Consider the following 14,616-nt stretch of genomic DNA (forward strand, 5'->3'; position numbering starts at 1 on the left):
CTCGCTTCCACTTCCTGGAGGAGGTGGGGCCCAGCCTCGATCACCTGACCAGTCACGTGACCTCAGCCCGAGTTAAAAGTCCACCCCAGCCGCCTGAGAATGCCTCTTGTTGTGCCCAGAAATTCCATCAATGGTGAAAAATATTGTAAGCAGATTACATCAGGAATAAGAAAATTATTTGCACATTCTACGCATAAAGACCATCCTGGTGGGGGGGTAAGTCGGACTAAGGCCGCTCCTTAAGCTGTCGGGCGTTCCCAAAACCAGGTGGTTATTTACATTTGTCTGCTGCTCATCATTGATGACGTTTTACGTATAAAAAGCTCAACATTTCAGTCTTATACAATTAATGCATTCAATCAATGGCTAATTTTAATCTTGTTATAAGTGTCATTTATGAAATACTGACTTTGATTCACTCTTAATTTTTCTTAGTAATAATATTTTATCATTTGTATTTTACAAATTGTGCTAATCTATTTTTTATTGATAGCTCTATTTATAGTGACACTGTTTGAAGATCCCCTGACCTTATATTATCTCATTTTCGGGGCTGCGAAGATTCCTTCTCCCTTATTACTCTTAGTAAATGGTGGGATCTATGAACATCAATTTTTTGAGGTTATAGGAATATATTTTATATTTTTGCGTAATCACTCTTGCACTTTTGACTATAACCCATCCTGAGTAGTATTTTGGCTGATGTCCCCCCGTTGTTTGGTGGGAGAACGGCTTCTGATCTGAAGTGAGGTTGTTATCCTACTCTTATATATTATTGATTGTGTTTCATTGTGTGACATGTCTCGACAAATTAACTCGCTGAAAACAGGAATGCCAGAGCACATGTCAAATATTTACAATCCTTTGTCCCCTCTAACAAAGAAAACTTTAATTGTTAAAAGACTCAAAGATAATAAAGACAAAGCATGCGAATTCTCTAAATGTGGATATTCGCACCTTCTGTACAATAGATACTGTGGGGTTGGGAAAATCTAATCCCCCACAAAGCAAGATAAATACGCTGCCAATTCCGAGCTCGATCTCGGTCACGGCTCCGCATTCAGCCTGTACTAGTGCTTCGGCCCTGGCTGAATCAGAGGAAGCAATGACTGATACAAGAGCTTGTCCTGATAATGTACAACAAATGAGCAGAGAAGTAACGGACGCCACGATCGCTATGGCATACACAACAGGAGAAATATTTATCTCCCAAGTAACTGCCAATGTCGACACTCATTCTGAAGTGTGTCCTGTTAAATCGCCCACGGTTGCACCTATTTGTTCCGTTGCAGCTCAGCATTTATTGCGAGCTGAGTATGTAAAAATAACAGCAGTAGGAGACTTTGGTAACGATACTTTAGCGTCTCTGAATGCATCGAGTCCACTTGAATCAGTAACACCTGAGGTGATGTACATATGTTCCAATACGGGTGATCTGATCAAACTAGATGACAACTTACAAAAACCTCTAAGTATTACCCCTGACAAAGGACAAGTACCAAACACTACTCCAGCATTGGCGAATGAGAATCAAGATTTGTACAAATCACCAGTACTGTTTGAAAAATCTTCATCTAATATATCAAATGTATCATTTATAGCTCCAACGCCTAGACGTACTAGATTTAACGAACCCGACAATAATCATCCGTATTTTATACGTGATAGTCAGATGCCGTACAAAGACAATAGATTCTCTTTTCCTGAGGCATCGGCACTCAATAATACTTTGAGTGCTATGAACATGGCCTTATTGTCGCTAGCAAAGCTATATGAATCACTGGACGAAAAAATGACAGGTCAGAACAAAGAGATTCATATGTTACATTCACTTCTCAAAAAAGAGCCACAGACTCAAAATCTACCAATCTGTTCATGTACATTTGGGCCAAAAAGTCAATCGACCCAAACAAATTCTTTACAAGATCTGGGTTTGATAGTAGATACACCGTTAAACCCACCGAAACAAATAATAACTGCAAATGTAGCTATCCAGGGAGAAAGTGTCCAATTACCATCGGTTAAACTGACAGAGGTAATTCCAAAAGTACAAGGTGTATCCTTTGCACCCATGTTTACTACTTTGAAATTGCAACCTTCAGAGTTTGTCCGGCCTAGCGAGCCGGATACAAGTTGTGCAACTCAACAAACAACCGTTAATAAGAAAAACCTGTCCAAAGTAAAACAAGCTGCAAAGCTAGTAATCTCTGCTAAGAAAAAAAGGAAATTGAACCTGAATATTGAAAACAAATTTAGGAGAAAGGAATCCCTAAAATATCAACCGCTTGATGATTTGCTTGCCACTGTGACATTAACTTCCCAACCCCCATTGGGACTTACTGGAAAAACCCCAATTGAGGGCATTGCAACGCAAGTTAAATCAATAAAGGGGCCCTCAACCTCCTCAGTTGCAAATGAAGAGCTGATTATGAGTTCCACTGTGGTTCCAATTAAAGCTAAAACATTAAACGAAAATGCACCAAGCACTACGGTTGATATTATGCAGGATTTACGGGAAGAAATAAGAGCCGGATGTGAAAGACATTCGAATGCAAATGAGGTTCTGGTACAGTCTGATACAGTACCCTATAGAGAAAACCAGGCTAACAAAAAGAATGGTGACATTTTAGAAGGGAAAAAGGTACATGCAAATGTGTCAAATGACACAGACGGCGTGTTACAAGATCTGCGCGACGAAATACGAGCTTCCTTTCACAAATACGCTAAAGAAAATGAAGCTCTTACAGAAACTATCAGATTAGCCAATCAGGGATTATTAAACAAATCTGATCAGTGTAATCAAACTACAATCAAGGAGAAATCTAATATAGAGCTCCTGTTGAAAGGGCCAAAGATGCTACAAATGTCAGCCCCACATGACCTGATACATCAGGGGGCCGCAGGGCCTACAACCATCACCAGGCAGCTCAAGAACCAGCAGAGCGAACCTGACCCCGGGGTTTCTAGGCATCTCGGCAAAAATCAATATAAAAATCATCATCGTCTCCTTATTAAATGCCATGGTTATCCTTTTGCTACATATGACTTGAATCGAGCTAGCATTTTGAATATTTGCGCAGAAATTATCGCACTTGATGATCTAACCTCAGCCGTTATTAGCCTGGTGGAATTTGTTAATGACACAAATCTAACAGAAGCACGGCTGTTTATTCAATCAAGAGTTGTACAAAATACCTTGTGGCTAGCCCGAACTGCATTTTATAATTTAGGTTTCATTTTATCACAAGATGCAACTATTCAAGATACAAAACAATTAATTACTGACCGCCCAAAAATTAGAACGTATGGCGATAATGTAACTTCACTGCTTACAGAAGCAGGGCAAGCACAAAATGTATAGAGAGATGATAATCTCAATGTGAGAACATAACCCCAGACGCTGGAATCCATCAGCCTACTCTCCTGGAATACAAGAGGCCATAAACATTTTATTAACAACAAAAGTAAAGAGCTCCTCCAATTTGATGTATTAGTATTCCAGGAGACATGGCTGCGAGTGATACCAGTGTGGGATGATTATAATATCTATGTGGTACCTGCCATCGAGCCGCTGCAGGGTCGCCCCATGGCTGGCTTGCTGATGGCTTTTAGAAAAGATAAGAACATCGAAGTCATTTGGCACAGAACTCCCTCATCGTGTTTTCAATATGTTAAGATTCAGTTTGGTCAAACGTTTTGTGCAATAGTGAACATCTATTGGGGGGAAAAAACACTTGTCATCAAATGCATTCTTTGAAACCTTAGCCATGATTCTCGATCAACTGTTAATGGATGATACCATTATTAACACATTTATAATGGGGGACCTAAATTTACAGCTTTTATCTTCCAAAAACTTGAGATCTATGCCAGATGAATGTCGTTGGTTATCCATAATGGCTGATCGAAATTTTGTCATGGTAAATGGTTCATTGCAAGGGGATTTTCCTCCCAAAACCACATGGCACAATGCTGGTAGTCATGCAACTTTGGATTACATTTTTGTGAATGATCACTTCCTGAACAATATAACTATGTTTTCTGTCAATTCAACCATCATGAGTGATCATAGCCAGCTGCGGGTGATATGTGATTGGCCTAAAATTAGGAAACAGTCTCAAAATATTAATATGTCGCATTTACAGGTCAATAATGCTGGTAACCGTGTAAAATGGTCCAAGTCAAGACTACGTCAGTTTAGAGAGGTCTTGTGTGAGCGGTATACGGGTGATACCGAATGTGAAAGCGGATATTATGTTCATGCCATGCAGCTATTTACTACACAGGGGTTGCACCCCAAACAAGGTATACAAACTCACCCTCGGGCCTTTGACCTTGAAGTTAAATGCAAGAAAAGTGAATTAAGGAGGAATATAAAAAAAACTATCCAATGGTTGTGGGTCAAATCCTATGACAATTCATGACAAGATAAAACAACTAAAAAGGGAGCACAAAAAATGGTTAAGAGGACGTCGTGCCTCCCAATACCAACATGACGGAGAGGTAATGATGCAACAGATCATCCTTAAATCCTCAGGGGGTATATGGGCTCTTCTAAATAAAACCGCGTTTAAAAATCAGCCTTCCCTAATGGTGAATTCTATCTCTCAACATTGTTGGAGGGCCTTTTTTGGCCAGACGGTTTACATAATGCTATAATAAAACAAAACAGACATTTATGGTCTACCATATTACATCTCATATTTAAGAATATAATGGCTACAGGCTCCATTCCCCTGAATTGGAAAACATCGATTGTTCTCCCCATATTTAAAAAAAAGGCGACAGGACTAATCCGGCCTCTTATAGACCTATTGCACTGTTAGATTGCCCGGGGAAAATCTTTGCCCGTATGATATTAGGTGAGTTTAACAAATGGCTAAATCATCTAAGTCACAGAGATCCTTTTCAAACAGGGTTCGTTCCCGGTTTGGGAACAGCTATTAATTTAATCACCCTGAACTCTATTATTCAGCAAAACAAACAGTATCATCAACCGTATCATCAACCGTTATATGTAGCATATGTAGATTTTAGGTCGGCTTTTGATCTTGTTCCCAGGAAATTACTCTTTAAGAAATTGATGGACCTGGGGTGTCCCTGGCATATACTTAAATGGATAATTGAGCTACATACAAATACATCAATTCAGATTTGCATGAATAATGATTGGTTGCTCTCTGAACCCATTGACACCTCGCGGGGTTTGAAACAGGGTTGTCTGCTGGCTTCTGCATTGTTTAATTTTTTCCTTTTAGATTTTGGGCTTAGTTTCAGGGGGTTGATTATTGACCTACCAAAATTGCTTGGAATAGCCATTAATTGGCTTCTTTATGCCGATGACATGGTTCTTTTGTCTAAAACACCTGCAGGCTTGCGCACTATGTTGAAGGCGCTAGATACATATGCCAAGAAAAATTATATTAGTATTAACACTACAAAATCTTTTGGTTGTAAAATCATATATTTATCTAGGGGTATGTGTGAATAATCATACATTTGACAAACCGTATGAAGATTATCTTCAGCTGAAACATCTCAGTGCAATATCACAAGTCCGGATAATTCGGGCAAAATATTGTAAATTCACTATAAACCCCATGATTATATATTACAGGCAAAAATATATCCCCACAATTCTGTATGGGTCAGAAACAAAAAAATGTCAAGCTTATCATTATTGGACCAAATATGAAAGTGCTTTTTGGAAAAAATCACTCATGTTACCCAATTCAGAATCCATGCCGATTATTAGACATGAAATGGGTTTAATATCAATCTATGCAGTATATAAATGGAAAGTCTGCCAACTATACAGAAAATGTATTATGAAAGATAATACTAATGGGTTACTCGCCATTATATCTCAATATCTACTGCTAGCAAATGATAATTTTGCAAACAAATGGCGAAACTGTGCTAAAAACTTTCTAGATGGGGCTGATATTACTGAAATTTTACTTATTGAAAACCCAAATAAAGCCAAATCTAAACTGTGGAGATCGGATTGGATTAAGACCAGGGAAGCGTGCATGCAAATATCGAAATTCAGTTTGAATCCGTTTGATTTAAAATCACAGGGACTTGTAGAGCAATACCTGAAGCAATCCCCTGGTCCTGGTCATCGATCAGATTTCCTACGCTTTAGATTAAATATATGGCCCACAAGAGAGATATTATACTAATGGAAGAAAATATCAGACCAAAGTTGTCGTTTTTGTAATCAAGAGGTAGAGATGCTAAAACATTTGGTTGTTGAGTGTGTCAGTTTGTTAACAAAGAGAATATTCTACTTCAAACATTTGTTTAATGAGAGTGCAGTTATTATGCAGGAACAATTATGGTTAGTATTGTAAACAGGACATTTAAAAAAATCAAGGTATGCAGTTGTAAATTATCTAAATTCCCTGAAAATTAAGATACATGATACAGCCGATGGCTAACCATGTAATTTATACTTATACAACCATTATATATGTGAAGTTGAATGAAAGCGAGAGCGATTAATGTAATGATGATCAATATTTTGGTTCATTGATGTATTAATGTACTAATCTGTGTAAGAAATTAGAAAATGTTTTTGTTTTTCTTAAATTTTTTTGTAATAAATTTGTTGAGAGGTCGGGTTTAAAAAAAAAAAAAAAAAAGGGCAACTGATTAGCAAGGTCGGGTATTTTAAAAAAAAAAATAGTAACAGAAAAATATAGTTACAAATGATTTGGATCCTGCAGGGATCTGAACACTAGCTTAAAGTAAAAGAAAGAATTGAGGAAGGTGTTGAGGTTTTTCAAAAGGTTATATGTTGCATTGACCGATGAAGGTGGCAATGGAATTCCAGTCCGAGGTGCTTAAGGAAACCTTTTCTTGGAGACCTTTTGCATACTGGAACATGGGGATTTCATGACAAAAAGATATCCCCGCTATGGGTAACCCTAAAGTCACCAGCGACTGATCGTCTAGGCCATATAAATTGAAAACTTCAAGGTTACCAAGAATGTAATGCAGCACAGTTTGAGCTGGAGGCATGAGTCAGAGTAACCAGTGTAGTTCATAAAGTATAGCAGTGATGTGCTCATACCTGTGGGGGAGGGGAGAGAGGAGAGCTGCAATGTGTCAAACGGCTTAAGAGGAGCGATGAAGGGTTGTTTGGTGGATCTGACCCAAGGCATAACATGAGCAGTGTCACATAGCAATTTGCTATGCAATTGTGTACGTTTGCTAATTAAATTGGCACTTGTGTAGCAAAGCTAGCCATTTAAATTACCTTGTTGAATGAAAGCACAGCTCACCCTACATTCGTCTCTTGCCCTAGGGTCTCTCTCCATCCTCTTTTTCTGTTCACTCCAAGTTCAAGGGGCTGATGGAGAGAGTGCAGCAGCAATCTCCTCTACTCTTAAAAGTGCCAGAGATCTGTGTGTGAGTGCTAGGCAAGAAAATGTCTTTTTTCAAATAATTGCAAACCAGTGTCCATTCATGCAGCATGTTGCGGACTCCTCTCACTGTCTTACTTCAGTGGTGAACATAAATGTTGCTCATTTTATGTCTTGGGTACAAAACGTCTGATGACTTTAAAAATATTAGTAAGGCATTGCTAATCAAATAGGTTTGTTTGCTTATCAAACATATTTTAATTGGCAAACACTGCTAAACCATTTTTGAAAACTAATTCATGCCCTGTGACCAAACTGTTACAGCCTTCCAACCTGGAAAGCTCATGGTTCTGGGCAGCGGTATGGAAATCTGATATAAGTGAGTAGCAGTTTGATTTTGCTTCTCTGGATGATCCTCAAAACCATACGATTTTGAGATTGAGGAAACTAGGGATTGAAAGACCTTTCAAGTCTTCATGCTTGCTGTCATAGACCCACAGTGTACAGCATAGATAAACTGACTGGAGTCCTAAATCATGAAATGGATGAGTGTGGTTTGTCAATCCATATAGTATTTGGGCAAGATGTTGACAAAAAGCAGCTGAGACAACTTTACGGAATCAGCATCTTTATTTCGGTCAATCAACCATAAAATCACATGTTAGAAAAAGAAACGTAGGACAGTGAAAATCGATGAATAATAAAAAGGATACAATTAACATCCATGTGACCGTGTAGTCAGTGAAAATGTCAATAAAACACAATCCAAACAGTTTTAACAGCACAATTCGAAAGGTTCGATAATCAGTTTACGTAAGAAGTAAAACAAAGTCAGAGGAGAGCCAACTGCTCACAGCCTCACTTAAACTGCCATATGTTAGTCTTGCTGATACACTAGTGACTTAACTCTTAAGATCCACACACTGTATGTAAAGAGTGGTCAATCGAACATGGATATCTAGACTGGCCCAGAAATCTCACTGCACTTGTGGCTTGCCAGATATTAGAGCGCTCCATAGTGGAGTCAAGTACATGTTTCTAAGGACGATGGAGCCACTGCAGAATTGCAGGAAATGCCGAAGAGTGTCCTCTTCCTTCTTACATATTGGGCAGATGCTCGTGTTGCCCGGGAAGCCACTATTTCCTGACGACATCCAGCGGAAGGGTTACCATTCGGAAGCACAGATAGGAGGCCTTTTCAGATGCTGGGTAAATCGGGTCCAAGTATTTATAACCTGCTGAGTGCTTGAGTTCGAGGTAATCGGGACCCACTCTGAGGCCTGCAGCATCCACTAGCAGAGATCCATTACCCCTCCGTTTAGACCGTTTGTTTATAATTGCACCAGTGGTTGGTCTTGAGTCGGTGGGGTGGTGCCATGACTCTAGTAGATCCAGATCCTGGAGGGGACTTCTTTACGTGGGTAGTCCACTGTAGGTTTTTACCCCATCCATGCCCAAAAGGTCAAGCACTGCATGCTGATATTTCTCAAGACCATGGTTCTTCCATAGTTTAGTACAGACCTGGTGCGAATCAATGCTTTTACAGAGGTGCAGCCCAACTTCAGAAATGCTAATGCTGAGTAGACTGGTAGCAATAACAGTTTCTTCAAGATCTTTTTTTCAGTGGCGCATATCTTCGAGACATTACAGAAGCGCATATCTTCGAGACATTACAGAACCCCTCCATAGTTCAGCGCCATATAGAGCTGAGGGGATAACCTGTTTTTAAAAGAAGTTTAGTGCTGAGAAGATTGCTCCCCTGCCGTGCTTTGCATTGAATGCCACTATTGCTCCACCATTCTTTTCCAGGGTGATGGATGATTTCCATAATTATATCCAAGGATGTTGTGCTGCAGACCCTGCAAATGTATTTGGCCAAAGCAGGATTTGATGCCGTCATTACATGTTGTAAAATTCCTCCTGCACTCTGGTCCAGTAAATGACTGGGAACAGTTTATTTTAAAAAAAGGCAGGTTTGTCTATAATGACATTCAGAGATTGCACTCACTCATTTTATTGCACTAGCATAGAGCAGATTTCTGTTTTCAGCTTCTCAGACTGCATATATATTTTTGTAGTTTGCTTAGCTTTTTTGTCTCTCTAACTGAATTTTTGCCATGCCCAGTCTGCTTTCCTGGTACTTTTTAACTTTTTCTCCTGTATTGACTTTGCTTATGGAAAGTTTTCGATCTGTGCTCATGAGCTTGCAAAGAGTGACATATATGAAAAAGTAGTCCGTCTGATCGGATTCTGATATAGAAAAGTGAGGTTTGAGGATGATTGAATGCTTGTATACCTGCTTAGTAAGTTTTTACCAAAAGATGTGCTGCATTTACTTTTCAAGTTCAATTCATTTAACCTTCACCAGGGTGTCATTTGGAGCATGAAGTGCCTTGCTAAGATGACTTTTGAGCTGGAAGAATAAGTGTTTAGAATTATTGAAAAAAAAATGGGTGACTTGTTTAAGCACCCAATATAGTGCCCTTAAGGAGTCTGCGCCTTCTCCTCCACCCCCCCACTCCATTACGTTTAAAAATATTATGGTTAGGGAATTTCAGAAAAGATGCAAGTGATCCTGCTATATTAGTCAAACTGAAGCGGGGATCTGCTGATAAACAGTAAATGTTCCACCAGTTATCTCTGGGAATCCTGCAGCTGTGTGGTTTCAGGGGAGTCTAGATGTTTATGCCGAGAGTTTCTAAGGTGCCATCCAAACGAGCGTTAAATTTGGGGATTGACTTTTGCTTGACTAAATCTAGCAGAGGTAAAACTTTGAAGTTACAAGCAACCAGCCAGGTGTACAATTTCTCGCCCCCTCCGTTCTACACATGCGCACATCATTTCTCACTGTCCAATAGTGAAGCATCTCTTACCAGTGGCTAGTGCACATGACACTACCCTGTAACATGTTATTCCCCAACCTTCCTGCAGATCAGCCTTTCTATTCTATCTTTGAGTACTACAAATGCCAGCCCATCTGCTCTCAACCAAGTACTACAAAATGCTCTAGTAAGAAAAGACAATTGTGTTGAGCATTTTGAAGACCATTAGAATGATAACATTCCAATGCTCTATGGACTTAAATGTAGTAGGTCTAGTCCTAACAAACACACATTCCCATTTATGCTAAACCAGTAATCTTCATTCAGTGCCCTACCCTTTGACCTCACAGCAACTCTGAGTGGATTTAATACATCTTTGCTCTAGTTTCCACTCCTTTCAGATCCTGTATTTGCATACTTGAGGTTGGTGTCTTTTGGGCCTATTTAGTACTCTGAACTTTCCTTCACTAAACTGACCACTTGAAAGCCTTAATTTCTTGGGTGAATATATCATTATTACCAAAATAATTGCCTTCATGGTGATTTCGTTAGTACTAATCCTTGCTCTCCCTTCTTGACAGCTAGTTGGGATAGCCTGCACTGCACACTGGATGGAGAAAAAGCTTCTCCAAAAGATGATGCGTCCCCTTTAAGGGCTCTAGAATTGGCCTCACACCTGCCCTGCCCCTACACGTGCGTCACCAACACACTCCTCCCAGTTCTGCCTATTTGTTTGACTCTCCCCCTCCCCCACCCCCCCCCTTGGGGCGCAGGGGGGGGGGGTTTGATTTTCAATATGCATATATGGATGCTGAGAGGGTGTTTGTGAAGGAGGGAGAGTAAGGACTAGAATTACCAGAATCACATGAAGGTAATATTATCGTACACCAGTATCCTGCTTTCCCTCCTTACTCCACTGAAATGGATGGAGGAGACTTTAATACCCAGCCAATGTTCAAGCAAAAAATTGTGCACAGTATTTGCTGGCCATAGAGCATCCCTTCTGGGGGAAACCCTCTGAAGAATAGTGCCTGTTGCGGGAGAGGTCTTTTCTGCCCTCTTACTATTCCCGCAGTGACGGATATCGCATATGCTAAAGAGGGGAGACGTCCACCCTCGCTCAAATGCATAGTCTGCACTAATTACCCTCTAATTACTAACAAAAGGCAATCGCGTAACCAAGTCTCCTTAAAACTCAAATACTCCATTTTGTGACACACCAGCCACCATCTTTTACTAGGCCCGAGAATGATCTCTAAAAGCCTGTCCCTCCCTCTGCCCAGAGCCTCACACAGCAAGCCCAGGCACTCTCTGCCTCCTGCCAGCTCCGCACAAGTCCTGTTCTCAAGGAAGTCCAGCCATTCATTGTTGCAATAATTAGTATCGCCCAGAAGGAAGATGAGCTCACTGCACTGTGTGAGACCAGAGTAGGCCCCAGCCTAACAACCCATCTATCTCCACTAACCTGCCTGTGCCCCCTCGATAGCCCCTGCCAAGCCATTGTCCACTAAGCCTGTACCCCTCTGAGGGGGTCAGATGTGTATCTGGATCAAACGGCACAGTGACCAGATGAGGACACCCACCATAGCCTTATTCCCAGGCACCAATGTATCCTTCCTAAACCTAATACAGGTCTATCTGTATCATGAGCTATCAGGTAGATCAAAACCCCCAAAGCGGGCACCTGGGTCGGGGGCACTGAGTTTATGGGTATCTGGCTGCAGAGGTTAGAATGCATATGTAACTTGTCAGTGAACTCTGACAAGCACCCCCATTCATGTCAAACCTTTATGCTCGCCATTTCTCTCATGCCCTCAGATCCTGTTATTGTAGCTCAGACAGCCAGGGAATGTATCACTTAGCCAACATGACCTTCACCCCACGGAGATGAGCCCGGCTTACCTACATGCTGCGGGAGTGACACCCAAGCAACCGCCAATCCAGCATGGTCCTCACCTAAAGAAACCTAATGTACTAGTGTGTCTCACCAATTGTATTGCAGAATTATGTACTTATAGCAAGGCGTCACTAGTGATGCGATTTCATCTTATAATGTGCTGCACGTGTAATGTTTGGCAGAGCGCTTGTTAGGCAGAATTATATGCAGTACCCTTTGGGAACACCACACACAATTAAGACTACACGTGACAGTACAAATTCACCTTTGGCACAAGCCTGTCTTACACTGTAAAAGTGGTAGCGATGGCTGAGCAGCCAGACCTATATCAAGAGCAAGTGAGCAGTATCAATAGTTACACCAAGGACAACAATTATTATGATTCAAACAAACACTGACTCAATGTTTCTGAATAAAAGAATATCCATTTATTTTCACATCAGTTGTATAACATTTCACTAAAGTAAAGCAGTTTAAAAATCACACTCTTAATACTCCACACCACTCCCAATAGGTTCCAGACAAGTTAAGCTCACAAATGAAGTGGGAGCAAAATGGCACTCCAGAAATTAAAAAGGGAGGGAAAGGCAAAGTTGGGCAGAAATTGAACAGCACCAACAGGTAAGTAAACGGGGAAATCTAGAAAGAGGAACTACAATGATGGAATCAAATCAAGAAGGCTTAGGGCCAAAGTCAATGGGACAAAAGTCTTTTGCTCAAGATCACACAGTTCAGGTTAGTTTGTGGTTAAGTCTTTGCCAAGAGTTCCGGACGAAGTTGGTCGGCAGAAAAGTTAGTTTAAAGGGTGAAGGACAAGCCCTCGGATTGGAGAAAGATTTCACACACTTTCGCCGCAGCCGAATGAAATGAACAACTGGATTTGCACAGTACCTTTAACTGGAGAAGAAGCTGTAGCTGAGGCGGACGTTCCTGGCAGTTCCTGCAGGCTCACGGTTCCTGAAGTGATTGTCGGACTGACATGAAGTAGGAAGACTGAAGGGTCCTGCACTGCCCAGGGAAGAAACCAGCAGCAGAGCAAAGCAACAAATAAAAGGTGCGCTCCTTAAAACCCAAGCAGGGTCCGACCTTCCTGGCTATCCGGCCCACTGTACTGTAGCTCTGTACAGGGAATTCGACCAGAGGAGGGAGTCCTGGCTTGCAGTTTGGGTGAACTGGTTGGTCCCACCAGCTCAGGGGAAGAAAATTCCAGGAGGATCTTCTGCCGTTGGAGTTCGAGGATTCGGACCTGCAGCAGGGCTTCACCTGGCGGTTCAGTCGTGGTAGGTGCCTCTTCCGTCAGCTCTTTCGTTCCAGTGGCGACTCTGCCTTTTCAGACCCAGAGACCTGCTTTTTATGTAGTTTTCCCCCATTCACACAGCCTGGCTGTCAATCACAAAGCAGGGTTGCTGTCCCGCTGGGACAGTCACCATAGCCAATCAGTTCAGAGTGTGACATGGGTCTCCAAGGAGACCCTGTGTAGGGAGTCCTAAACCCCACCGTCACATCCTGCCCCCCCCCCCACACATACACGCGCCTCAGGAGGGCTTCTGCATAGAAGCCCTCAAAGACAGTGAACAAAGGAACCAAACCTGGTTTGGCGCGCAGAGTATAACTCGCGAGACATTTTCAAAAATAAATGGTGAATAAACCCAGCCGGGACCGACATAAAACATATATATGGTCTAGTGGGTTTAAGTTCGAGGCTACCAAGATAGCCTAAAACAATACCAAAGTTGTTTAAGATTACCGCGGTAGGAAAAATAGGGTAGTTACCACTGCCACAAGCCAAGTCTTGATGAAAATGGAGCGAAACAATGCTCCAAGAGAAACAGACAAAAAGGGATAAGTAATGACCCTTTCCAGTACTCCATGTAAGATGGTTTGTGCTGGGTCTGTGGATTTAAAGACTAATAATGGCAACTTTACATGTTCTGGGAGACATAGAAAATGGAGTCTGAGTTGGGAAGTCGAAAAGACAACCCTGTGTCACTGCACTGAAGGTGCTGTTTAACGCACAGTAAAAAGATGATGGCTAGGTGAGTCGCCACAGTCTATGAACACAAAATGTTAAACACACACAGCAAAACACATGTAAGAATGGGAAAAAAAGGCTCACACTCTTACCAGGTGAAAAAAATAAATCCTATAAATCCAGCAAAGCTGCTGAGGGACTCAGTAGGTAAGGGAAATTAGCCATTCTGGAGAATTCTCCCAAACCGCGCTCTCCGGGCAGCAGAGTTGTCAACAATATAAACTTTGTTACACTTGCAATCCATCTCCTGGTCTCATTCCCTAGTGGGGTGTGTCCATTTTTTGGGTTTGTTTGTGTTGAGGAGTGGGCGTCTTCATTTGGTGGCCCGTCCAACGCCCTCCACCTACGTCTGACCAGTCCCCAAACAAAAACGTGTACACAGCGAAGAAGGTTTTGTGGGTCCCGCCTTTGTGAATACCCAACTGCTCGCCGGAGCCGGGCGGGGCCTCGACGGGGAGGCCCCCACTTGTGGATAGACCGCGAACGGAGGCTCTT

General features: G+C 41.6%; 1 protein-coding gene across 4 annotated transcripts in view; it reads left to right on the plus strand.

The window, feature by feature from the left end:
• LCORL (ligand dependent nuclear receptor corepressor like) overlaps positions 1-14,616 on the plus strand; it is a 1,174,596-nt gene that overhangs the window by 136,186 nt on the left and 1,023,794 nt on the right. The window lies entirely within an intron of this gene.

The sequence above is a fragment of the Ambystoma mexicanum genome, chromosome 6q (genome assembly GCF_040938575.1).
Source record: "Ambystoma mexicanum isolate Mex_15411 chromosome 6q, UKY_AmexF1_1, whole genome shotgun sequence".
NCBI classification, from domain to species: Eukaryota; Metazoa; Chordata; class Amphibia; order Caudata; family Ambystomatidae; genus Ambystoma; species Ambystoma mexicanum.